Source organism: Narcine bancroftii, chromosome 8 (assembly GCF_036971445.1).
Source record: "Narcine bancroftii isolate sNarBan1 chromosome 8, sNarBan1.hap1, whole genome shotgun sequence".
NCBI classification, from domain to species: Eukaryota; Metazoa; Chordata; class Chondrichthyes; order Torpediniformes; family Narcinidae; genus Narcine; species Narcine bancroftii.
In genome coordinates, this window is record NC_091476.1 from 135251295 (window position 1) to 135277669 (window position 26375).

Consider the following 26375-nt stretch of genomic DNA (forward strand, 5'->3'; position numbering starts at 1 on the left):
TATACGTGTATTTTGTCTGCCTGGGGGGGGGGGGGGGGAGGGGGTGGTACTTCTCTCCTGAAAGTCATATGCCACTTGTGGTTTATACCACACCCATTTGGGTTTTTGGGAATTAACCACCACAAGGTGGTTTCCTAAGGGGTTAGGGGAGGTGGGGGGGGGGTGAAAATTTGAAAATTATTTAGTCTCTATTATGTAATATTATACTAAGTCAATTTGAAATGAATGTATGGAGATACTATAAATAAATCTTTTAAAAAAAGCAATAACTGTAGAGAATTATTCAAAACAAAGATTGATTGATTGATTTATGGATATTCAAGCGATCAAGGGGGTCTATGGATAGGCGAGGGAAATGGTGTCCAGGTGAAAATCATCAAGATTTTATTAAGTAGTGCAGCAGGCTTGAGGTGCTCTCATTCATCTTTTTTGTCATCAGATACAAATTAAGATAAAACCAAAGAGAAAAAAATAATGTGTATGGGAAGGAAAATTTAAAAAATAAGTAATATAGAACAGGGAGATAATGATGGACCTTCTCTGAGCTTGAAATATTTAAAAATACTTCAGGAGATTGTCTTCTCTGAAACAGTTAAAAATTGCTTCAGTAGCTCATCCGCAGTAATGGACCATGCAGTTATGCTAATTGGCTGAAGGATGTTAAATCTGGCAATGCACTGTCAAGTTTTAAATAAATACTGAGGTACATGATTAACCTCTCCATCCATGAACGTTAATTCTGGATACAGAATAGCCAGCTATGGTACACAAGTAAATCAATTATTAAACCTGTTGCAAATTAACTCCTTTCTGGGAACAAAAGAAGTTTGCTGGACTGAAAACCTGCAACTTATTATTACATCATCTGACACGAGGGCTTAAAAAAACCAGTGAGAACACCTTGCTACTCCCTTTGGGATAGAGACACAGAAATATTAGAACCAGAACCACCAGGTGGGGTAACAATCTCTTCCCACAGGCAGTGAGACTGATGAACAACTCCCCGTCACTTTACTATTTATTAATAAAAACTTATTTTAATACATGTACATTGGTTCTCTGTATATGTATCATTTGCCTATATGTGTGTTATGTCTGTACGCTTGTTTGCACTGCTCTGCACCGTGGACTGGAGACCTTTGTTTCGTTGGGTTGTACTGGTAGAGTTAGGGTTGAAGATCAGAGACACCGTTCTTCCTGAACTCATCTTTGACTTGACTGAGGCAGAAAAATATAGATTGGGAGTAACTAAATGCCTGCAAATGACCGTCCATTTTCAAACTGCGTCCTAAAACTATAATAATTTTTTAAAATCCTCTCCTTTGGACTAAAAAGCATCTCCCGATGGAGCAAGTTTCTCACATCCCCATGGCTCTGTATAAACCAGTGTGAGTAAAGCAGAATGTCAACAGCTGGAGAGTGAAGTAAAGCAGCTCTGGGAACTGTGGACAAAATGGATGATTCTCAACTCCTGCTACTTCAACATGCCAGTGCTAACTCTGTACTGCCATTAACAGGATTGCTGTGTTACTGCATATGCCCTCAAATGAAGTCATTTAATGTTACAGCATTAATACCACCACCGCCCCCCACCCCCTCACCCCACCAGACTGGAAATACCTTGCATACAAAGTTCTTAATATGAACATCTCAAATTATTGATATTTTGAAGAAATTAATCATGGAATATTTTTTGCTGGTTACATTTAAGTGAGTGATCAATGAGAAACTGGAGGGATTCAGCAGGCCAGGCAGCATCTATGGAGAGAAATGGGCAGTTAACATTTCAGGTTGGGACCATTTTTTGACAATAGGTCCTGGCCCAAAACACTGACTGATCACTTCTCCCCACTGATTCTGCCTGACCCACTGTCACCCTGCAGCTTCTCTTTGTTCACTCAGGATTCCAACAGCTGCAGCTCATATTTAAAGCCTTTAAATTACTGACCAAATTGACCTGGTACATATATCTCTAAATGGCAGACATATTTAAAAGCCCTCGTGTTTTGGGGGGTTATCTTTGACATCTTCTCCAGGCTAGACCACTCTAATGACTTCCTATCTGCCCATTTGGCATCACTCAGTCCACAGTAGAATGGTCACCTCCTTTCTCACACACGATCCCACTCATCCACATTCCCATGCAGTCACTCAGCATGGAACAAGCCCTTCAGCCCAATTCCTTCATGCTGACTGTCCAAATTCTTGGACAGTCTGCATTTGAACCTTTTCAACCCTTCTGATTCTTACATCTCTTATAGGTCTTTTCTGTATTTGGCGCCTCACATTTAATGAGATTACCTTAATCTCGTTTCAATCCATCCATGGCATCTCAATCCTCATCTCCAGAAGCATGATTCCACTCCATTCTTCTCGTATCTAACTCATTAGCTCTTGCCCACTGGAGCTGCCCCATCTTCACTTCAGGCTTTTCATTAGTGACTCTCCCAGATAGTTGTGACTTTAATCCTGCTTCTAGTGACAACTCCTTCCATGATTCAATAACATTTCCTCCCTTGCAGTGCTGAGGGAACATGGGTGATCTCTTACATGGAGGGTGCTATTGGAACGCTCTCCTGTGCCCCCTACAGTGGTTCAGGTTCAGAGTAAAAAAGCATACCTGAATATTTGCTGGATTCTTTTCAGATTTCAGTGCAAAAAGAAAGAGCAGATGGCTATTGTCACAACAGAGCATGAAAGAGTGAGGCGTATTTACACTTATCTTAAACCACAACTAAATGATGATCCAAAAGGATCCAATTCTAGCTTTACTCATTACAGATTCTCCAAACATACCACAGATAAAACTTTTGCTTCAGATTCTAGCATTTGAAGTTTCTCGTGTCTAGATTTTCAATCTATGTAGTCCAGATTGCACATACAGTGATTATACAGAAGCTAATAGAGGAGGAAAGTAGAACATAGAACAATACAGCACAGTACAGCCCCTTCGGCCTTCAATGGTGTGCTGACCCAGATATTCCTTCCTAAAAAAAAAGTACTAAACTCTCCTTACCCCATAACCCTCTATTTTCCTTTCATCCATGTGTCTGTCCTAGAGCCTATTAAATGCCCCTAATATTTCAGCCTCCACCACCATTCCTGCCAAGGCAATCCAGGCCCACACAACTCTCTACATTAAAAAAAAATTACCGCTGATGTCTCCCCTAAACTTCGTTCCCTTAACTTTGTATATATGTCCTCTGGTGTTTACTGATCCTGCCCTGGGAAAAAGGTGCAACTGTCCATTGTATCTATGCCCTCATAATCTTGTAGACCTCTATCAAGTCTCCTCTCATCCTTCTATGGTCCAAAGAGAGAAGTCCCAGATCTGCTAACCTTGCCTCATAAGACTTGTTTTCCAATCCAGGCAACATCCTTGTAAATCTCCTCCGCATCTTCTCCATAGCTTCCACATTCTTTCTAAAATGAGGTGACCACAAATGAACACAATACTCTAAGTGTGGTCTCACCAGAGATTTGTGGTGTTGCAACATGACATCACTACTCCTGAATTCAATCCCCCTATTAATGAAGCCCAGCATCCCATAAGCCTTCTTAACTATTCTATCAACCTGTGTGTCGACCTTGAGGGATGAATGGATTTGAATCTCAAGGTCTCTCTGTTCACCCACACTTCTAAGTAACTGACCATTAACCCTCTACTTGGCCTTCTGGTTTGTCCTTCTAAATTTTATCACCTCAAACTTATCCGGATTGAAATCCATCTGCCATTTTTCTGCCCAATTCTGCATCCTGTCTATATCCTCTTGCAACCTTTGACAACCTTCAGATCCATCCACAACTCCTCCAACCTCAGTGATGTTCGCAAAATTACTGACCCATACTTCCGCCTCTTCATCCAGGTCATCTATTAAAATCACAAAGAGCAGGGGTTCCAAAACAGATCCTTGCGATTCTCCACTAGTCACTGACCTCCAGACAGAATACTTCCACTACTATTCTCTGCTTTCTTCCTGCAAGCCAATTTTTTTTTTATCCACACAGCCAAGGTTCCACTGACCCCATGCCTCATGACTTTCTGGATGAATCTCCTGTGGGGGACTTTGTCAAATGTCTTGCTGAAATCCATGTAGACCATATCTACTGCCCTACCTTCATCAATTTATTTTTTTTTACCTTTTAAAAAAACTCAATTAGACTCATGAGGCACAATCCTTGAGCAGACTGTACTGCTCCAAATTCTGTTAAGTCCTATCCTTAAGAATCCTCTCCAATGGTTTGCACACTGACGTAAGACTCACCAGTCTATAATTCCCAGGATTCTCCCTATTACTTTTTTTTAAACAAAGGAACTACATTTGCCATTCTCCAATCCTCTGGCACATCTCCTGCAGCCAAAGAGGATTCAAAGATTATAGCTACTACCTCAGCTATCTCTTCTCTCATTTCCCACAGCAGCCTGAGGTATATCGCATCCTGCCCCGGGGTCTTATCAATCTTTTTATTTTTTTTTTTTCAATTTTTTATTTTTTCTTGATGTTTTTAAGAAGACCCAACATTTCCACTTCCACATTGTCCAGCAAATAGGCCTGTTCATTTTCAACCTCTCCATGATCAAGGTCCTTTTCTCTTGTGAATACTGATGCATCGTATTCATTTAGGACCTCCTCAACTTCCTCTGCTTCCAGGCACATTGCCTCCTTTATTGGCCCCACCTTCATTCTTGTCATCCTTCTATTCTTCACATATAGAACACCTTGGGGTTCTCCTTATTTTTACATGCCAAGACCTTCTCAAGCCCCCTTTAAGCTCTCCCAAGTCCTTTCTTAAGCTCCTTCCTCACTACCACATATTTCTCATGAGCCCTTCCTGTTTTCTGCTTTCTAAATCTAATGTATGTTTCTTTCTTCCTCTTGACTAGTTGCCTGACCTGTTTCATCAGCCATGGATCCTTTTTCCTACCATCTTTTCCTTGTCCCAGTGGGTCAAACCTATCTTGAACCCTGCACAAATGGTCCCTGAACTTCCTCCACATTTCTTCTGTGCTTTTTACTCTTGAACATCTGTTTCCAATTTACTCTCACTTGTTCCTGCCTCTTCATAATTAGCCCTTCCCCAGTTAAACACTTTCCAATTTTGACTGTTTGTATCCTTTTCCATACCTATAATGGTTCCAAAAATCCCAAGGATAATCTTCACACATCAAATACTCTGCAGTTCCATCCCCGGCTCTTTAATATAATGTAAACAGCAATGTTCATTTTATTTCAAAGCTCATTCATCCAAAACCTACTTCCCACTCTAATATCTTACTTGCTATGATTGAGAGAGTTCTTTTTATTGAATAATCAGTAGACTAGTTAGTTGGAAGCTTTTCTGGTAAGACAGATTATCATGTTGGTTTTAGGTTTCTTGCACTCCTGTAAATGCCACTGCTCTCTAATGACATCTTACCACATGGTGGTTTATTCCCCGACACTGAACATCATCAATTCAGCAGACCAATGAATATGCTCACAGCTTGTTCATTTACATAAAGTAGAGGAAAATTTGAGAGGAATCATTTTAAAACACTACCAAGGAATCCTCGGTCACAAGTATTCTCCAGCGAGAGATCTGCATGTACCATAAATCAATGAAAACATTGTTCCTTCAGACTGAAATGCAAGTTTCACAACTAATGATTTCCAGTGGTTACATTCTTTATCCAGCAACACTGCAACAGACATGCAGCCAGCCATTAATGTTTGCAAAATGGACCAGTTCACCAGACTACCAAAACTCCTAATTTGTCGGGTTATCAACCGCTCCTTTCAAATCCATCCCAGCTGCTTCTTTTTCCATATTTTAGGCATCTTCCCTAGCCCACAATACCTGCAAGATTATTTGTCCTCCTACTCTCCAGAACTGGTGGTTTCTTCTTCAGCCTTAGTTTCCCAGAGCTCTGGAATATACCTCCTGGTTTCACTGGGAGGAGAGTCTTGGTAAGTGTAGCGCAGTGGTGCTCAACCTTTTTCTTTCCACTCACATAACACTAAGTAACCCCTATGTCATCGGTGCTCTGTGATTAGTAATAGATTGCTTAAGGTGGGATGTAAGTGGGAAGGGTAGGTTGAGAACCACTGTTCTGGACCTAACTGTTAATGAAATATTTGCTTGAGAAAACTTGTCATTGGTCCATTTCCTTTGGAGTTATGAAACCGTGCACATAACGAGTCAATGAGGTACGATTAAAACAGTGATTTTCAAACTTTTTCTTTCCACCCACATCCCACCTTAAGCAATCCCTTATTAATCACAGAGCACCTATGGCATAGGGATTACTTAAAGTAGGATGTGAGTGGAAAGAAAATGGTTGAGAACCAATGGTGTAATGGTTAATTTGTCGCTATTACTGTGTCAATGACCAGAGCTTGAATCCAGCGCTGTATGTGAAGAGTTTGTATGTTCTCCCTTGGTCTGAGTGGGTTTCCCCGAGTGCTCAGGTTTCCTCCCACCCTCCAAAACATAAGAGGGTTGCAAGTTAATTTGGGTGTAATTGGGTAGCATGGGTTTAAATGGCTGGAATCAGGTTCCACCATGCTGTAAATTTAAATTTCAAAGCAGACATAACTGAAGATAAGGGGACAGTCATCTCAAACTTAGGTATGTTCACAGAAGACAGAGTGTCTCTGGAATTATCTGCCTGAGCGAATGGGTGGAGGCTAGATCTTTCAAAGGTGAGGGTGGATAAATATTTAATAGATCAAGGAATAGAGGAGTATGGAGAAATGGCAGATCACAATAATGAATCAAGTTAGCATAGATAGAGTTGCTGGACTTCTGGCTTCTGTACCTTCTTCCCAAAGGTAGCAGGGTGATGGAGCCCCTTATGACATTGGCTGCATTCTTTCTTTTGTTATTTTTTTAAATTTTTCACACGATGAACCATATCAATCAAAATACACACAAACATTTCCCTCTTGAATATACACAGTGGCATTTTCTCCCCTTTTTTACCCCTCCCTTCCCTCCCTCCTTCCCACCCCCCTCCAAACCCATTAAACGTTCAACATATGCAATACAATAAAACAATGTCGTCACACAATGAAAATAAACAAGAAAATTGTGTCCTCTACTTTTACACACTGGATCAGGTCATTTTGTCTTCTTTTCATTTTATAATTTTAGGGGATGGAGGTCCGAGGCAAGCCCTCTCCGTTATGTTCCATGTACGGTTCCCAAATTTGTTCAAATAATGTGACTTTCTTTTTTAAATTTTATGTTATTTTTTCCAATGGAATACATTTATTCATTTCTATGTACCATTGCTATACTCTCAGGCTCTCTTCTGATTTCCAAATTGACATTATACATTTTTTTGCTACAGCCAAGGCTATCATAATAAATCTCTTTTTGCGCTTCATCCAGTTTGAGGCTTATTCTTTACTTTTTATATTACTTAGAAGAAAGATCTCTGGATTTTTTGGTATGTTGCTTTTTGTGCTTTTATTTAATACCTGATTTAGATCTTCCCAAAACTTTTTCACATGCCCAAATTGCATGTAAAGTTGTTCCCGTTTCCTTCTTAGAGCGAAAACATCTATCTGATAATGTTGGATCCCATTTATTTAACTTTTGGGGTGTGAGATCGAAACCCTAACCGTGTAACCAATTATATTGTATCATGCGCAACTTCATGTTTATTAAATTTTTCATAGTTCCAGAGCATAACTTTTCCCATATTTATTTTTTTATCTTTATGTTTAAATCTTTTTCCCACTTTTGTTTGGGTTTATAGCTTATTTCATCATTTTCCTTCTCTTGCAGGTTGATGTACATGTTTGTTATATATCTTTTTATTATCATTATTTCTGTAATCACATATTCAAAGCTGCTTCCTTCTGGTAATCTCAGTCTTCTTCCCAATTTGTCCTTTAGGTAGGTTTTCAGTTGGTGGTATGCAAACATTGTACCATGAGTTGTACTTCATTTGTTCAAATGTTAATAAATTATTTCCCAAAAAACAATTTTCTATTCTTTTAATTCCCTTTTTCTCCCATTCGCTAAAGGAAATGTTATCTATTGTGAAGGAGATTAGCTGGCTTTGTGTCAATAATAATTTTGGTAGTTGGTAATTTGTTTTTTTCCTTTCTACGTGAATCTTCTTCCATATGTTGAGTAAATGGTGCAGTACTAGTGAACTTCTATATTGCACCAGTTTTTCATCCCACTTATAAAGTATATGTTCTGGTACCTTCTCCCCTATTTTATCTAGCTCTATCTTGGTCCAATCTGTTTTTTCCCTTGTTTGATAAAAATCTGATAGATACGTTAATTGTGCTGCTCTATAATAATTTTTAAAGTTTAGTAGCTGCAAACCACCTTGTTTGTACCATTCTGTTAATTTATCTAGTGTTATTCTCGGTTTCCCCCCTTTCCATAATAATTTTCTTATTATTCTCTTTAGTTCATTGAAGAATTTCTCTGTTAAGAGAATTGGTAACGATTGAAATAGATATTGTATCCTTGGAAAGACATTCATTTTAATTCAATTTACCCTCCCTATCAATGTAGTGGCAATTCTTTCCAATGTTCTAAGTCATCTTGTAATTTCTTCATTAATGGCTGATAATTTGTATAGGTGGCCTAAATTATTATCTAATCTAATACCTAGGTATCAGATTGCTGTGTTTGCCATTTAAATGGTGATTATTTTTTTAAACTCTGTGTAATCCGCATTATTCATTGGCATCGCTTCACTTTTATTTGCGTTGATTTCGTACCCCGATATTTCTCCATATTCCTTCAATTTCTTATGTAGTTCTTTTATTGATATTTTTGTTTCTGTAAGTATACTATGATGTCATCTGCAAATAAAATGATTTTATATTCCTTCTCCTTTATTTTTATCCCTTTTCTTTTCTTGTCTGTTCTTATCAGTCCTGTCAATGGTTCTATTGCTAAAGTGAACAGAGAGGGAGATAGGGCAACTAGGCAGGGATGTCCACTACATAATTTAAATTGGTTTGATATATATCCATTTACTGTCACCTTCACCAATGGTCCCTTATATAATGCTTTAATCCAATTTTTCTGGTAGGTTGAACCTCTGTAATACTTTGAATAAATAATTCCATTCTACCCTGTCAAAGGCTTTCTCTGCGTCTAAAGCAACAGCCACTGTTGGTATCTTATTTCCTTGTACTGCATGGATTAAATTAATGAACTTGCAGATATTGTCCATTGTTCGTCTTTTCATTGGCTGCATTCTTGAGGCAGCACCTCATACAGACATCTGCAATGAATGAGAGGTTGGAGCCTATGATAGACTTGGTTAGGTTTGCTACCTTCTGTGTTCCTGGACATTCGAATTACCAAACCAAGCCGCATTCATTACGCAGGGCACCTGTAGGTTTCATGCATATTCAACGTGTCAAATCTCCTCAGATTTCTTGATATGCTTTCTTCACGGGGTTGACTCAATGTGCTGACTCCAGGAGAGGTTCTCTGTTATGTGGGCTCTCAGGAATTTGAAGGTACTAACCCTCTCCTCCCCATGCCATCAAATGCAGACTGGTGTGTGGCCACTCCACAAAAAGCTCCTCAGTCTTAGTGATACTGAGGGAAAGAACATTGTCATGACACCACCTAACCAGAATCCCTGATTGCCATCCTTTTATTCTTACTCATCATTTTCTGTTAACTGGCTAACAATGGTGGCATCATCGGTGAACATAAGAGTGACACATGGTTAAGTAAAACCACACTGCCATGGGGTGCCCATGTGGATGGTCGGCAAGGAGAAGGTTATGTTGTTAATCTGCATGAATTGCTTCTCTGCAACGATCCTTGACAGAGTCCCAGATCCCATAGTTTGATCACAAGTTTTGGTGATATGCTGGTGCTGGACGCCAAGCTGTAGTCAATGAACAACAGCCTAACAAAGGTGATCCTGTGGTCGAGGTGATCTAACAGAGTGGAAGGCCAGCGAGATGTCATCTGCCCGCTGATGCTTTGCAACAATGGGTGAATTGAAGTGGGACAAGGTCTTTACTGAGATAGGAGTCGAGTAGCTCCATAACCAACCTCTCAAAGCATTTCATTACTTTGTAACCAGTAGCTATATGGATAAACCAAAAGATTTGTAAGCTGAGGAAGACTAGATCTATTGTGTTTAAATCTAGTGATTCAGAAGTGTTTCTTGCTCAGGCTTCCATTAGCTGCATCACATTAAGGTTTAAAAAAAAACTCCTGCTTAGCAAATATCCATTAAACAAATGCCCCTGATATTTGAATTTCCCATTGTTGGAAAGAATCTCTTAACAACCTTATTTATGCTTCTCATACTTTTATATTGAGCCTCCGCTATTCCACTGTAAAATACTTCAAACCAAGCAACATCATAGTGGAATCTTTTCTGTGCCCTCTCCATGTCTCTACATCATTCCCTGCGTGTGGTGACCAGAACTGCACACAATACACCAACATGTTAGACCAAAGTCTTATACAGCTAAAACACGGCTCGTCAACTTTCAGCCAAACACAATCCGCTGGAGGAACTCGATGGATGAAAGCAGCACCAGTGGGAGAAAAGAAATGGTCGACGTTTCAGGCTGAAACCTTTCAACAAAACTGGTTAATGGAGTATTGAAGCCATTGCATTTAGCTTCATATTCCAGCATCTGTGGTCTTCTGTGTTTTGCCAACTTGCATGTTCAATACTCCAAGCATGCCATACACCTTCTAAGCCACTATCCATTTGTGTTATCACTTTCAGGGAGTTGCAGATTTGCACCCCAAGATTTCTCTGCATATCAATGCTGACAGGTGTGCAATTTACTGTATACTTTTCTCTTGCAGGTGGCCTTCCAAAGTGCACCACCGATTTTACTGTGCCTGCCATTTCTCCACCCATATTTCCAACCAATCTGTATTCTGCTGAATCCTTCATTGAACTTGTTCACTTTCCACTCCTCCACCAGTTCTCATGTCATCTGCACTCTTGCAAAACTGAGGATCTACCGTTTAGTCCAGATCATTTATATATGTTGCAAACAGAGGTGTCAGTACCAACCACAACTAAGATCCTTGAGCAACTCCACAAGTTTGAGGGTGGGAATTCAACCAGTTTTAGCTCCAAATCCTTGATCCTATTCTGGAAAACAAATCAGACCTTGGTCTCTCTACAATCTGGGACAAAGACAGTGAGAGGAATTTTCTCAGAGCAGCAGGGGAGAAATTTGCTCCAGGTATGGAGCATGGGGCGGCACAGTTGGTGTAGCGGTTAGCACAACGCCTTTACAGCACCAGCAACGGGGACCAGGGTTCAAATCCCGCACCGTCTGTAAGGAGATTTTACGTTCTCCCCGTGTCTGCGTGGGTTTTCCCCGGGGGCTCTGGTTTCCTCCCACTGCTTGAACCATACGGTAGGTGTAGGTTAGTTTTTTTTTGTTTTTTTTAAAATTTTTTATTTTTCACACCATAAATCACATTAGCCATGATACACACTTTTTCTTTTTCACACATATACAGTGACTTTTTCTCCCCCCCTCCCTCCTCCCAAGCCACCCCCCCACCCCCTCCCCTCTCATCCATTTTAGGCATACAATCTAGGTTGCATTAAACCAGTCAGACAATGTTGTCATTCAACAAAAATACACCAGAAATTCTACTGAGTCCATTCTTTTCTTTCCTTCTCCTTCCATCAACTTAGGTAATGTTTGTCCCCGGTAGGTTTTCGCTATTGTATTTAATGTAAGGCTCCCATATCTGTTCGAATATTTCAATATTATTTCTTAAACTATATGTTATTTTTTCTAATGGAATATATTTATTCATTTCTATATACCATTGCTGTATTTTCAAATTATCTTCCAATTTCCAGGTTGACATAATACATTTTTTTGCTACGGCTAGGGCTATCTTAACAAATCTTTTTTGTGCATCCTCCAAATCAATTCCAAATTCTTTGTTTTTTATGTTACTTAGGAGAAAGATCTCTGGATTCTTTGGTATATTGTTTTCTGTTATTTTATTTAATATCTGATTGAGATCTTCCCAAAATTTTTCTACTCTCTCACATGTCCAGATTGCATGAATTGTTGTTCCCATTTCTTTTTTACATCGAAAACATCTGTCAGATACTGTTGGGTCCCATTTATTTAACTTTTGAGGTGTAATGTATAGTCTGTGTAACCAATTATATTGTATCATACGTAGCCTCGTATTTATTGTATTTCTCATCGTTCCAGAACATAATTTCTCCCATGTTTCCTTTTTTATCTTTATATTTAAATCTTGTTCCCATTTTTGTTTAGTTTTACCATTTGTTTCCTCATTCTCCTTTTCTTGCAGTTTAATATACATATTTGTTATAAATCTTTTGATTAACATTGTATCTGTAATCACATATTCAAGGTTACTTCCCTCTGGCAAACTCAAATTGCTTCCTAATTTATCCTTCAAGTAGGATCTCAGTTGGTAATATGCCAGCGCTGTATCTCCAGTTATATTGTACTTATCTCTCATTTGTTCAAAGGATAAGAATCTACTTCCTGAAAAACAATTCTCTATTCTTTTAATCCCTTTTTTTTCCCATTCTCTAAAGGAAAGGTTATCTATTGTAAAAGGGAGTAGCTTATTTTGCGTCAATATTAGTTTTGGTAATTGATAATTTGTTTTATTTCTTTCTACATGAATCTTCTTCCAAATATTGAGGAGATGATGTAATACTGGAGAAGTTCTATGTTGTACCAATTTTTCATCCCATTTATATAATATGTGTTCAGGTATCTTTTCCCCTATTTTATCTAATTCTAATCTCGTCCAGTCTGGTTTTTCCCTTGTTTGATAAAAATCTGATAGGTATCTTAATTGTGCGGCTCTATAATAATTTTTAAAGTTTGGCAATTGTAAGCCTCCTTGTTTATACCATTCTGTTAATTTATCTAGTGCTATCCTCGGTTTCCCCCCTCTCCATAAAAATTTCCTTATTATTTTCTTTAACTCTTTGAAGAATTTTTCTGTCAGTTGTATTGGCAATGCCTGAAATAAGTATAATATCCTTGGAAAAATGTTCATTTTAATACAGTTTATCCTTCCTATTAGTGTTTGTGGTAGATCTTTCCAATGCTCTAAATCGTCCTGTAATTTTTTCATTAGTGGATAATAATTGAGTTTATATAATTGGCCTAGATTTTTGTTTATTTGTACACCTAGGTATCTTATAGGTGTAGGTTAGTTGAGTGTAAATTGGGCAGCATGGACCTGTGGGTCTAAATGGCCTGTTACCATGATGCATGTCTAAATATTTTTTTTAAATATTATACAGTTTGAATTTACATCCATTCTACACTCATGTGTGCTGCTACAGTCTCCATGCACTCAAAGTCAAACACAAAACCATCAGAACTACCTTTCCTCAAAATAACAAATCAGCAGCTGCGAAAATTATGAAGTGCCAGGAAATAAACGGGTTGTTCGTGATTGTCTCTTACTGAAAATGTTTTTAAAAATGCAGAGTGTGCACAGCTCTGAACTATTAACGTGGAGTATCAAGATACCGTACATTTTTATCATTGCCTGTTTATGCCATTGAAAAGAATGCAATTTCAAAGCAACTGGAAGGTCCCAGATAACAAGTCTTTTACAGCAATATTAAATTCCAAAGGTGTCATTTCAATGATGAATGAACATTGCGGAGTGCTGTAAAACTAACCCCATTTTTTTTTTGCATAGCCACCACAGGAATTCCAGGGATATTGGATGGAAACTGGGTTTCAAATGAAGGGCAGGCGAGATGGAGTGACAGACCCTTTGTTAATATGCATAATGGAAAGCTTTGGTGGAGAAGAGCACTTCTCGAAGGGCAAAAAGGCCTTGGAGGAAGTGGCAGATGGATTTGGCAGAAATAAATTTGGCAAAAAGTTAATTAGGTCCCAAAAATTAGATTCAGATTTGTAATGGAAAATGCTAGAATGATTAATCTGTAGTGTTTTGCATGGCAAAACAAACCAAAATATCAGATTTCCATGAATTTCTTCCTTTGATGAAGAGCCGAAGATCTAATATGCTTAGTTCAGGACCTGTCCATGCAGGGTTGATGCCAAGAAGGTCATCTTCACGAGAAGAATAATACAATTCCAAAGACTTCACCACACGCCAACTTCTATCCCACTGATTCTCTCGTCTCCAAAAAAGAGTTAGTTTGAAGCCTCAAACATTATCGAAGCAAATCGTGTCATGATACATATCAGCCTCAGTCAGACTGAGGCTGTTTTATCATTCAGTGGACTGTATGGCCACCCCCTGTTCTCAATTAACTTCATTAGAATATTCAAAGCGCTTCTCAGATGCTCAGAATGTTTATAAGAAACCATCTAAAATCTTGATGACTTAAACATTGGTTGCTGATTACAACCCAAAATAATTAGGATACGTACAATCGCGCGCACACACACACACACACACACACACACACACACACACACACACACACACACACACACACACACACACACACACACACACACACACACACACACACACACACACAAAAAATCCCACCTACAAATTTTAACTCAATGGTTGCACTCCTGCAACCTAGGACTTGTGTTAGACTTAGAGAATTTTTAAACAGTGTTTAGCCCTGATGTCTTGTTCTCCTTCACTTTTCCTGGCTTGATAAGTAAATATGTTGAATGAACAGTCTTTGTATGTATTTAATAGCCATTATTAGTCACCCATGAAAATTAAACTTATTTTACCTTGTAATGTTAAGCAAACACCTGGCTGATATATTCTTGTCACACTTCAAATGCACAAATTGCATATACAGCTCCAAAATTTAAACCTGCTAAGGGAATTGTACCAAATAATTTTATTTTAAGATGCTACAGTCTTCTCTCAATCTGCCTCTGGTAATGGTGTTACTCCCAACATTATGCAGCTGACATAATATGGATAAGGGTTTCATAGGTCTGTTTCAGGAATTGGGAGTCTGCAGATTTTTCTGCCGTCGCCCCATGAGCCTGGATTTCCCATCTCCACCTCCGCATGGGATACTAGCTTTGCATTCAGCACCCACATCCAGACAATCCAGCTACTGCTGCTGGTCTGCCCGTTCACCATCAGAGGCTCTGCAGCGGTGGTCCCCCTGCTTTCTTTGGACCCTGACCACAGAGGGCTCCTGTTTGATCAGAGGATCACAGAGTCCCAGCTGAGATTAAATGCTTTCTTTCTTTATGGTTTGTCAGCTGGTGAACATCAAGATCCCAGAGAGAATAGGACCTCCTACATCTGCTGTATAATCTGGCAGGAACTGAGTCAGGAAGGCCACAGAAAGAAGAAAGCAAGTCTCTTTATCTGGCTGATGAAACGCTGGTGTGCAGAAATCCTCTGATTGCCAATGAGTTGCTCATTTGAAACTCGGTAATGGGAACTTTGCAACAGGATGGATTGCTTCACACTTTGTCAACCACGTCAAATTTATACTAAATGATCAGGTCACAAATTCCATCAAATCACAACTACTGACAGTTAGACTTCCTTCACCGCAATTTTGATTGCTCCCCTCATCTGAAACTTTAATTTTTGTTGAACTATTTTAATTGATCTTTCCATTAATGCTGCAAAGCAGAGAATACAATGCTTTTTGATATGTCACTTCATAAATAAATAGTCAGATTGGTTTTGTGTGCTCAATCGATTATTAGATTGAGGAATTATTCATTTACTACAGAACTGGATTTTGATATTGATTTTCATCTTTATCCAATGCTTCCTCGCAAAATACAATAAACTAGGTCAACTTTTGAAAGCCGTCTTAAAACACATTGCGAAAAATACATTTGCAATTATATTGTGAGCGAAGATGAAGCAATAATTAACATGCACTAACTGTAAAATAAGATTCTCAATCCCTCACTATTGATTTAATTGGATTTTTAAATTGAATTCCTCTTTATTTTGTAGATATTGAAAATGAGCCAGCTTAATTTTAATCAAATCAGTTTTAAAGAAAAAATTTGTGAAACTTCCCCTTTCTGCTGACCTGAATTCCTACAAACCACCAGAAGAAGGGAGATGGGCAGGCACAGCCTGGGAGCAGTGAACCTAACCACCAAATCTCTCTTCAATTCATTCATTTTCTTCGTATGTGGCATGAGAGCAGTCTAAGCACGTGTGACTATGTGCCAATGTGCGTGCAAATGAGTGTGCCACATGCGCATAAATGGACAGGTTGCTCATTTGTATTTTAAAAAAATCTTTTAATCAAGTTTCTTTAATCATAAATTTATTTTAAATGTGAATTTAAATCTCTTTCTCACTGAAACATACTTGTCGCTCCAAAGAAACATAATCCGGAAAGTAATTTAAATTAATTTGTATGTGTAACAAACAAGATTTCTGATGAGTGGAACTTGAATTTCTTCTATTTTTTTTCCTCAACATCATATTTTCATACTTCTGCTAAGTAATTTGCCCTTCAAGCCCATTCCTGTCACAGAAATGCTGGAGAAAAGCCTCTGCTCATATATGGACATCATTAATTTAAAAAAGGGGAAGGGTTACTGCTCTCCCAACCCTATTATTCCACTACCTCAGGGTATTACAGCAACTCCAGTTCATTCTTTTCCACAATTATTCCGAGTGGGAGTATACCAAGATGCATCATTGGATTAATGGTCACCTTGACAACGAGGCCATAATGGAAGAAACATCAAATCTGACGCCTGAAAATGCTGTTAGCTCCTAAGGAACGATGCCTTCATAGGAGCTTAAAGATCAAGTATTCAAACAACAAACAAACTGCTGGAGGAACTCAAGTCAGGTCACCTTTATTTATTGTTCATTCCACAACCACTAATAACAGAGTAAAGACGAGATAGCATTTCTCCAGGACCATGGAGCAAACTATTAAGACATAATACAGTGGGTCAAGATCAGTGGAGGAAAAAGAGTTGTCAATGTTTCAGACTAGAGATTTTAGTCATCATCCAGTTTTATCTCATCGCCCACACCTTCCTGCCTCCAGCTCCCTAACTCCCATCAGAGAACACTTTTTTCAGCTTTCTGGACCCTCCCTCCCCCCACCCACTCTTAGTGCCTTTCTTCTCTTTCCCCTCCCAGCTCTTCCTTATTAAGCCCACTGCCCCAGTCTTGGCCATCTCTGAAGAAAGGCTCGGTCATAAGACGTTAACCCCCTATTGCTTTCCGGGGATGGTGCGTGACCTGCTGAGTTCTTCCAGCATTTTGGTGTATTGTTCAAATTCACCCTCCAGCACCCAAAGGGAAGGCAATGCAAATTGTAATTTGCAATTTCATGTAATATTGTATGTTTTATTACATGACAATAAAGAAAAATAATCTTGTCTGGTGCTGTACACAAATGTTGACTGCCTTCTGCTTTCCATGGATACTCCCTGAGCTTCTCCACAACTTTTGTGTATTACAATTCCAACAAAAGGTATTATGTTTAAACCAGCCCATGTACTCATTTTCTCTCTGCCTTTGTAATTTCCCACAGCCCTCCTCATTTATATTGAAACTCTGCTGCAAGGTAATTATGGTGCTGATGGCTCATCTGTGGAAAGATGTGAACTCTTGGAAATGTTATTTCTAAGTGAATGTTATTTCCTTATTCAGTGATCCTTGAAGAGACCGTTAGTGTCTATCCAAAAGTCTAATGGCAAGAGGCAGAAATCGGAGTCTGCATTTCGGGTCGTTTATTACAACCCAGGCAATTTTACCACTAATCCAATGGGCTTTCCAGAGGTAACCCCCAACTCTCAGTAAAACACCTAGAAAACACTAACGAGAGGCAATGAAGCCAGCTCTCATCACATGAATATTTATCAATGTTTGAGAGGGAATGAAGATGAATTTACTGCTCAATGTTTAAGGAATTCAGCAGGTCTCTCATCTCTCGCAAGCAGGCTTCATTATGAAGTACACCAGTGATGTTCAGTAACTCACTGCCCAGACCATGCCAATTGTAATAGAGAAAATCATCAACTAAAATCCCACTCCCTGGGCATATCATTTAAATTCCATAATATATAAAGTAATCCACATAATCAATAAAAATCTACAATTCTAATTGCAAACACCAGCAAAACTACCACAGTACTGTTTAATTTGCCAAGCAAATAAAATGAGAAACTATTAATACTGTCAAATTTTATTACATCACGCAAATCCACCTGGTCTGGCACACACAGGCATCCAAAAAGAATTCTCACATATTAAGTTATCAAATTTTTAAAAATCAAAAGCATCTGACATAATTTATAATAATATACACATTGCAACCGTGATGTTACATACTGATCTTAGACAAGTATGAAGCTCTGATGAAGGGAAAATTTCTCCTCGCACGTTTTGTATTCCAGATGAGTCGATGTAATGACCTTCATCCTTGCGTGCCCTCCAACAAATGAATCAAAATCCTCTCTTCCTTTTTAAAGCAGAGGCAAGATCTTCATGCTGCATTGTGGCTTCCTGCAACCTCGGAGACTCTGCCTAAAATGGTGGCACCTGTGCTAGGCATAGGGGTTGCAGACTCCAGGGGAGCAGCGGATTGTCTCAGGGCACCAATGAATGGGGAGAACATCTCCCATTGAGAAAATGAAGCATGGGAGATCACCCTACTGGCCAGTGACAACGGCGGGGATCCAGCAAGTGGCTCAGAGCCTGAAGGCCCACACAGGCTGAGGGCTGTTGGCGATTCGCAGTCTAAGGTCCCACCCAAGCTGTGGGCTGGTGGAGACTGGCTCACGTGAACCATTTATCAGAACTGGAATTCAAGAGGGCGCTGAGAGCAAGAAGGGCTCTCGAAGGGCCTGAGGCGCTGAAGGCTTCCAGATCGTATTGGAACTCGAGTTTGCACTACCAATGGTTTGAATGGGAATCTGCACAGTTGCAGAGGCTGTGGGAGGAAATTCACGGAAACTTCATGCCTCTGAAGGGACTCTCTTTTGCTTCTCTTTGTCTTGTTAGGGATGCCAGACCATGCTGATGGCAACTCTGTTTGCCTAACCACAGGAAAACGGAGTATATTGAGTATATTACATTTTTAAGTATTATTATATATTCATAAAAGGAATCTTGAACTTTCTTCAGAGGCCAATCACCACCAGTCTCAATACCGCAGATCACAACAGATATCTGTTGAGGTAAACCAAGAGTGGACTTCACTAAGCACCACTGAGATTGCATAGTTGATGCCTAAAGTGACACTAACTGAGACCAAAGTGGTGTATATAGAAGATCTATTTAACACAGATTTGGCCAAAACCTTCCTGTAACCTGACTGGCAATGTAAACGGGTCACCACAACATGACAATACTACAGAATTGAGTTCAAACACACTAGATACTGCTCTGCTATAGTTTTTCAATCTGTTTAGCCTCGACCATCCAAATGTTAACTCAGACATCAATAATCCAGGATTTTAATGTGTTCCAACTAATCAATATCTCTCTGATGTGATATTCTTTTATTGATTCTGTAAGGCAACAGAAGCAGGTGGTGTTCCTGCCCATTGGGAATGGTTTGCAGTGACATCATCATCTCAACAACATTAACTCAAATTTAAATTTCCTGGGAGTCACTATCTCAGAGGATTTTTCCTGGACACAACACATGAATGTCATCGTGAAGAAAGCATGTCAGCTCCTCTATTTTCTTAGGAGTATGCAGAGGTTTGGTATGACACTGAAAAACTTGGCAAACTTCCACAGATGTATCGTGAAAAGTGTGTTGAACGGATGCATCACAGCCTGGGATGGGGGCACAAATTTCTTCTGAGCAGAAAGCCCTGCAAAAGGTAGTGAACGCAGCCCAGTACTTCACAGTCAAAACTTTCCCCACCATCGAGAAAATCAACATGGAACTCTGCCGTCGGAGAGAAGCAGTAATCATCAAGGATCCACACCACCCAGAACATGCTTTGTTCTCACTGCTGCCATCAGGAAAGACTCTCACAAGACTCGCACCATCAAGTTAGGGAACAGTCGGTACCCCTCCACTATCAGACTCCTGAACAACATACTCAATTAGAGACTCATTTAAGGACTCTTACTTTACACATTATTATTGAATACTTATTTTCTATGTTGCACAGTTTGCTTGCACTTTTTGTTTCTTGAGTACAGTTGTTTTTCTGCTCTCCTGATAAGAAGTTGTTCTGCCCTGTCAACAGGAAAAAGAAACTCAGGGTTGTATGTGATGCATGTATGTACTCTAACAATAAATCTGAACTTTGAACACACAGTATGAAGGGGAAAACTACTGGAAAGTCACTCAACTCCTCTCCTAGGTATAAAACATCACAAATGTTTCAATAAACAGAAAAATTAGGTTTATATCAGCTGAAGCACGTTGTTTCAAAGCAACGTAGAGAAGTAATGATGGGATAAACTGTTTAAAATTCAGTGTCAATCTATTTCTTAAAGTTTGGATTTTACATGCCCTTGTTGAACTGAACAATTACATCACATACCTTGCATGTTAATTAATTGCCTTCTCTCACTTTCTTTAAAATAAATAGTTCCCCAGTGCCACACACCATCCCCAGACAGACAGCATGCAGGTGATCAGCTCCAAATCTCTTGTCTGTAGTACAGGAAGGTACAAGTTGACTACTCTCTGAGGGGAAAAGTCCAGTCAGCTTGGCGCCTACCTCACCGCAACTGGGAGAAGTGCAAGCACAAGCGTCCCTGATCGTGATAACCTTCAAACTCCAGACAACAAGACAAATTCTGGTGACGAGTTCACTGTCATATGCGCTGCACATTGTACATATATATGCACCAAAATTATTTCTTGCTGCAGCCGAACAGGTATCTCATGAAGTAAAAACACAATGCTGGAGAAACTCAGCAGGGTAGCGTACTTTATATAGCAAAGATAAAGATACATAACCAAAGTTTCAGGCTTGAGCTCTTCATCAAGGTGTGAGCAAAATGTAGGCAGGTGCCCTAACAAAATGGTGGGGGTGGGGGGGGAGGAGGGAGGTATCACATTTAAAAAAAACTATAATAGTACACCTTAAATTAAAAAGCAGTAATATAGAAGATAGATGAGCAGTAATATAGAAGATAGATGAGCATTCACAGTTACCAAAGGGTGTTATAATAGAGCAGAGAGTACCTTACGCAGTGTCAGGGTAGTTCACTCAAGAACCTGACAATCATGGGAAAGAAACTGTTCTTGAACCGAGAGATGCCGAACTTCAAGCTTTTCCCAAAAGCACCAGTAAGAAGAGGTTATGATCAGGATGGTGGGGGTCCTTTATGATCTTGGCTGCCTTCTTGAGACAGTTCCTCACATTGACATCTTCAGTGAATGGGAGGTCAGAGCCCGTGATGGAGCTGGCTATGTTTTCTGGATTCTAGCAGTCAGTATACTTTCCACAGTGCATTAAAATACTTAACAACGTGGCAAATCTATTGAAAGTAGAGGCATCAGAATGCCTTCCTCATGGTGCCGCCATGTGTTGCCTCAGGAGAGGTCTTCTAATATTCAGGATTTTTGAAAAAGTAATCGTATCTTGGAAAACACCCACAATCCTTGAAAAGATGACCAGCAAACAACAGGAAGATCCCCATGAACCTCCCCTTAGTCCATGCATCATAACCTGCTCCAACAGCATAAAAGGGCTCTATTGCAAGTCACTTTTTTCCACGAACATTACAATGAATATAAAACACGTGAATTTAATTTAATTAGCTTGTAATTATTGTTTCTCTTGACAAATACCTGTTCAGCTGCAGCAAGTAAGGATGTCAGTGCATATGTATGTTGTACAATGTGTATGATAATAAACTCATGATCACCATCACTGAGGAATTTAATGTCAAGTTCTGATCACATCCTTTACTTGATGTGGACTCCTCCTGCTAAATGTCCAAGCGATTCCCCCCACCCCACACACAAGTGTACAACATCAACGAGCCAAATTATTCTGAGCTCAAAATACTGATGCAGGCCCAACCAAAAGCTGCCAAGAACCATCACAGCTATAAATGTAATTTTACCGAATACTCTTGTTAAAATAAGACATTTTGATCAATTTTACAGCAGGAACTCAGTGAGGGTATATTGATTCAGAAAAGAGTTCATCATAAAAGAGTTTCAATCCAGCTTTTATGTGCTTCCGATTTGGAAATAAAACAATAAATGTAAAAACCACACGTGCAGGTTATGGGAAATCTGGGACAGCACAAGCGCCCCTGATGACTACACCTGCATGAGGTGAATCCAGCTGGAGCTCCTGGAAGACCATGTTAAGGAACTGGAGCTGAATGAACTCCGGATCATCCGGGAGGCAGAGATAGTTGTAGGGAGGGGTTTCCGGGAGACAGTCACCCTAAGAGGCAGGAGACAGGTAATTGGGTGACTGTTAGGAGAGGGAAGGGGGAAGAGGCAGACAGAGCTGAGCATCCCTGTGGTCGTTCCCCTCAACAACAAAGATATATTTAGATATTATTTTGGGGGGTGGGGAAAACGATTCATCAGGGACAAGTCAAGGAGGTCTCGTCTCCGGCACAAAGGCTGCCCCCCCAGCTCAAAAGGGGGGAGGAGGAGAGTGATAGTAATTTGGGACTCAATGATTAGGAGAGCAGATAGAAGGTTGGGTGAACGAGATCAGGGCTCCCACATAGTAATGTTGCCTCCCAGGAGCCAGGGTCAGAGATGATTTTGATAGAGTTCATAGCATTCTGGAGGGAGAGGGCGAACAGCCAAAGTCGTGGTTCACGTGGGAACCAATGACATAGATAGGAGTAGGGATGAGGTCCTGAGGAGGGAATATAGGGTGTTAGGAGAGTTTAAAAAGCAGGATATCAAGGGTGCTAATCTCAGGATGGCTGCCTGTGCCAAGCGACAGAGAGAATAGGAACAAGAAGTTGTGGCAGATGAATGCATGGCTGAAAAGTAGGTGCAGGGATTCAGATTTCCAGATCATTGGGATCTCTTCTGGGGAAGGTCTGACCTATATAGAAAGGACAGGCTGCACCTGAACTGGAGGGGGACCAATATCCTGGCAGGCAGGTTTGCTGTAGCTGTGGGGGAAAAACTAGTTTGTCAGGGGGGTAGGAATCAGAGTGCGAGTCCAGAGATTAGGGTAGAAGGACAAAAGCATGATGCTATATGCTCTGAGTTGGTGAGGAAGGACAAAACATAAAGGTATCGAGTCAGAAGGATTGAAATGTGTCTATTTCAACATTATGAGAATTAGAAATAAAGGGGATGAACTTTGATCATGGAGGAATCAATACATGGAACTACGATATTGAGGCTGTTACTGAAACTTGGCTGGAGGAAGGGCAAGATTGGCTGATGCAGGTACCAGGGTTTAGGTGTTTAAAAAAGAATAGCATGGGAGGTAGAAAAGCAGGGGGTGGGGGGGTGGGTGGGGAAAGGGGAAGTAGCATTACTGGTCAGGAATAGTATCGCAGCTATAGCTATAGAAAGGGAGAACGCTGCAGAGGTAGTGTCCACTGAGTCAGAGTGGGTGGAAGTCAGAAATCAATCACTGTGCAGGGAGTAGTGCAATAGGCCCCCAAATAGCCCTCAAGACACCAAGAAACAGATGAGCAGGCTGATTTTGGAATGGTGCAGGAAATACAGGGTTGTAGTTATGGGTGATTTCAACTTCCCTAATATTGACAGGCACCTACTGACTGAATTTGTCAGGTGTGTTCAAGAAAGATTCTTGACACAGTATGAAGAGAGGAGAGGCCTTACTGGATCTGATTCTGGGGAATAAACCTGGTCAGGTACCGGACCTCTCGGTGGGGGGGAGAATATTGGTGAGAGTGACCTCAACTCTCTCAGCTTCAACATAGTTATGGAAAAGGATAAAAACAGTCAAAATGGGAAAGTGCTCAACTGGGGAAGAGCTAATCAAATGAAGGGATGAGGCAGGAACTACTGAGAGTAAAGTGGAAACAAATGTTTAAGGGTGAAAGCACAGGAGTAATGTGGAGAAAGTTTAGGGATTACTTGTGCACGGTTCAAGATAGATTTGTCTCACTGGGACAAGGAAAAGATGGTAATCAAGAGGAAGAAGGAAGCATACATGCTATCTGCAAATAAGATCTTTCTTAAGGCAAAAATTAGGACTATCTATGACCCTACCTAGATATAGTAACGTGGAGATTCTAATTCAACAGGGGAATGTGTGTTAACTTATCTCTAAGATGTATTATATATTCCAAGGTGAGGACCCGAAGCTGTGCTTATACAGGTCGAGAGAGAGATGGGAGTCGGACTTGGGCATAACAATCAATGAAGAGTGCTGGCAAGACCTGTGTATGGACAGTGTGACTGGAGTCATCAGTGCCAGATACAGAATGGTGCCATACAATTTCTTGCTCCAGTTGTACCTCACACCACAAAAATGACATAAATCAAAGCCTGAAATTTCAGAAATGTGCTTTAGGTGTGATGTGGAGGTTGGAACTTTTGTCCACTCCACCTGGCTGGGTACAAAGGTTAGATCTTTCTGGGAAGACCTGGGGACATGGATTTTAAAAATTACAAAAGTGAATTTTCCACAGGATTCAAGTGTACCTTCTGGGAGACATTGAGGACATGGGATTTAGAATTTCGTTCATGAAGCTCGCCTTGGCAGTAGCCAGGAAGTGTATAGTGGTTTCGTGGAAGTCCAACTCCCAACTAAATACCACATGATGGAATGCGGAAATGTAGAGTTGCATTTCGCTGCAGAAAATCATGTACAATCTAAGGAAGAAACATAACATATTTGTTAATGTGTTGCAACCTTACTTGAAATATATTGGCGCTCTGATTGATTAGTTCCCTCCTTCGAAATAGGGGTACTCTAGCAATCTGTCCCAGCAGGGAAATGAATGTGATCAAAGTGGGACATGACACAGGCGACATGTTCTTTTCAATTTCATTTTGTGTTTTTTAAACTTTTTTTTTTAAATTTAATTTCATTTAATTGTATCAATGTAATTTAATTGTACTTTCAGTTGTACGAGGGTGGGAGGGATAAATACCGACTCTATGTTACATGAATGTTTAAAATTATATAATTTGTTTGAATTTTATGAGTCTATGAGAATTAAAATAAAATATTCAACAAAAAAAGCATGCTTTAGATATGGGAAGCAGGAACCAGGAAGGGCTCATGAGAAGTGTATGGTAGCCAGGAAGGAGCTTAAGAAAGGAATTAGGAGAGCTCGAAATGGGGCTTGAGAAGGCCTTGGCATGTAAAATTAAGGAAAACTCCAAGGCATTCTATACATATGTGAACAACAGAAGGATGACAAGAATGAAGGTGGGGCTGCTAAGGGATAAAAGAGGCAACATGTGGCTCAAGACTGAAAAGGTTGAGGAGGCCCTAAATGAATACAGTGCATCAGTATTCACAAGAGAAAAGGACTTTAATCATGGTGAGGTCAAAATTGAACAAACCTGTGCGCCGGACAACGTGGAGATTAAGTGGAAGCCTTGGATCTTCTTAAAAATATCAAGATTGATAAGTCCCTGGAGTCTGACGCGATATACCATACATCACTCAAGGTCACTGCACATGTTGATAGGATAGTTAAGAAGGCCTTTGGGATGCTGGGGTTCATTAATAGGGGGATTGAATTCAGGCATAGAGAGGTCATACTGCAACTCTACAAATCTCTGATGAGACCACATTTAGAGTACTGTGTTCAATCTGATCAACTCATTATGGGAAGGAGGTGCAAGATGTAGAGAAGGCACAGAGGAGATTTACCAGGATGCTGCCTGGATTGGAAAATAAGTCTTACAAGGCAAGGTTAGCAGAGTTGGGACTTCTCTCTTTGGAGCGTAGAAGGATGAAAGAAGACTTGATAGAGGACTACTAGATTATGAGAGGCATAGATAGGGTGGACAACCAACATCCTTTTCCCAGGACAGGATCAGCAAACACCAGAGAACATATGTGCAAAGTTAATGGGAGACATCAGTGGTAATTTAAAAAAAAAATAAAACAGAGTTGTGGGTGCCAGGAAATGCCTTGCCAGAGATGATGGTGGAGGCTGAAACTTTGGGGGCATTTAAGAGACTCTTACATATGGATGAAAGAATATATGGGCCAACACAACATCGAGGGCTGAAGGGCCTGTATTGTACTGTTCTACATTCATGGTCTTTTAGTTCCTGCCCTTTTAGTTTCTGTGTAATCACTGTATGTGCAATCTGTGGACTACATAGATTGAAAATCTAAACTCTCTTGCAGACACAAGAGCCTTCAAATGCTAGAATCTGAAGCAAAGATTTTTACTCTGTAGTATTTTTGGAGAATCTGTAATGTGTAGAGCTTGAATTGGATCCTTTAGGTTCATCATTTAGTTGTGGTTTAAGATTAGTGTAAATATACCTTACTCTTTCATACTGAATATATGGATCAGGGCAACAC

At 39.9% G+C, this 26375-nt stretch overlaps 1 protein-coding gene across 10 annotated transcripts in view; it reads right to left on the reverse strand.

Annotated features, from left to right (window-relative positions):
* The window catches only part of ncam1a (neural cell adhesion molecule 1a), a 443331-nt gene that overhangs the window by 207881 nt on the left and 209075 nt on the right, over positions 1-26375 (reverse strand). The window lies entirely within an intron of this gene.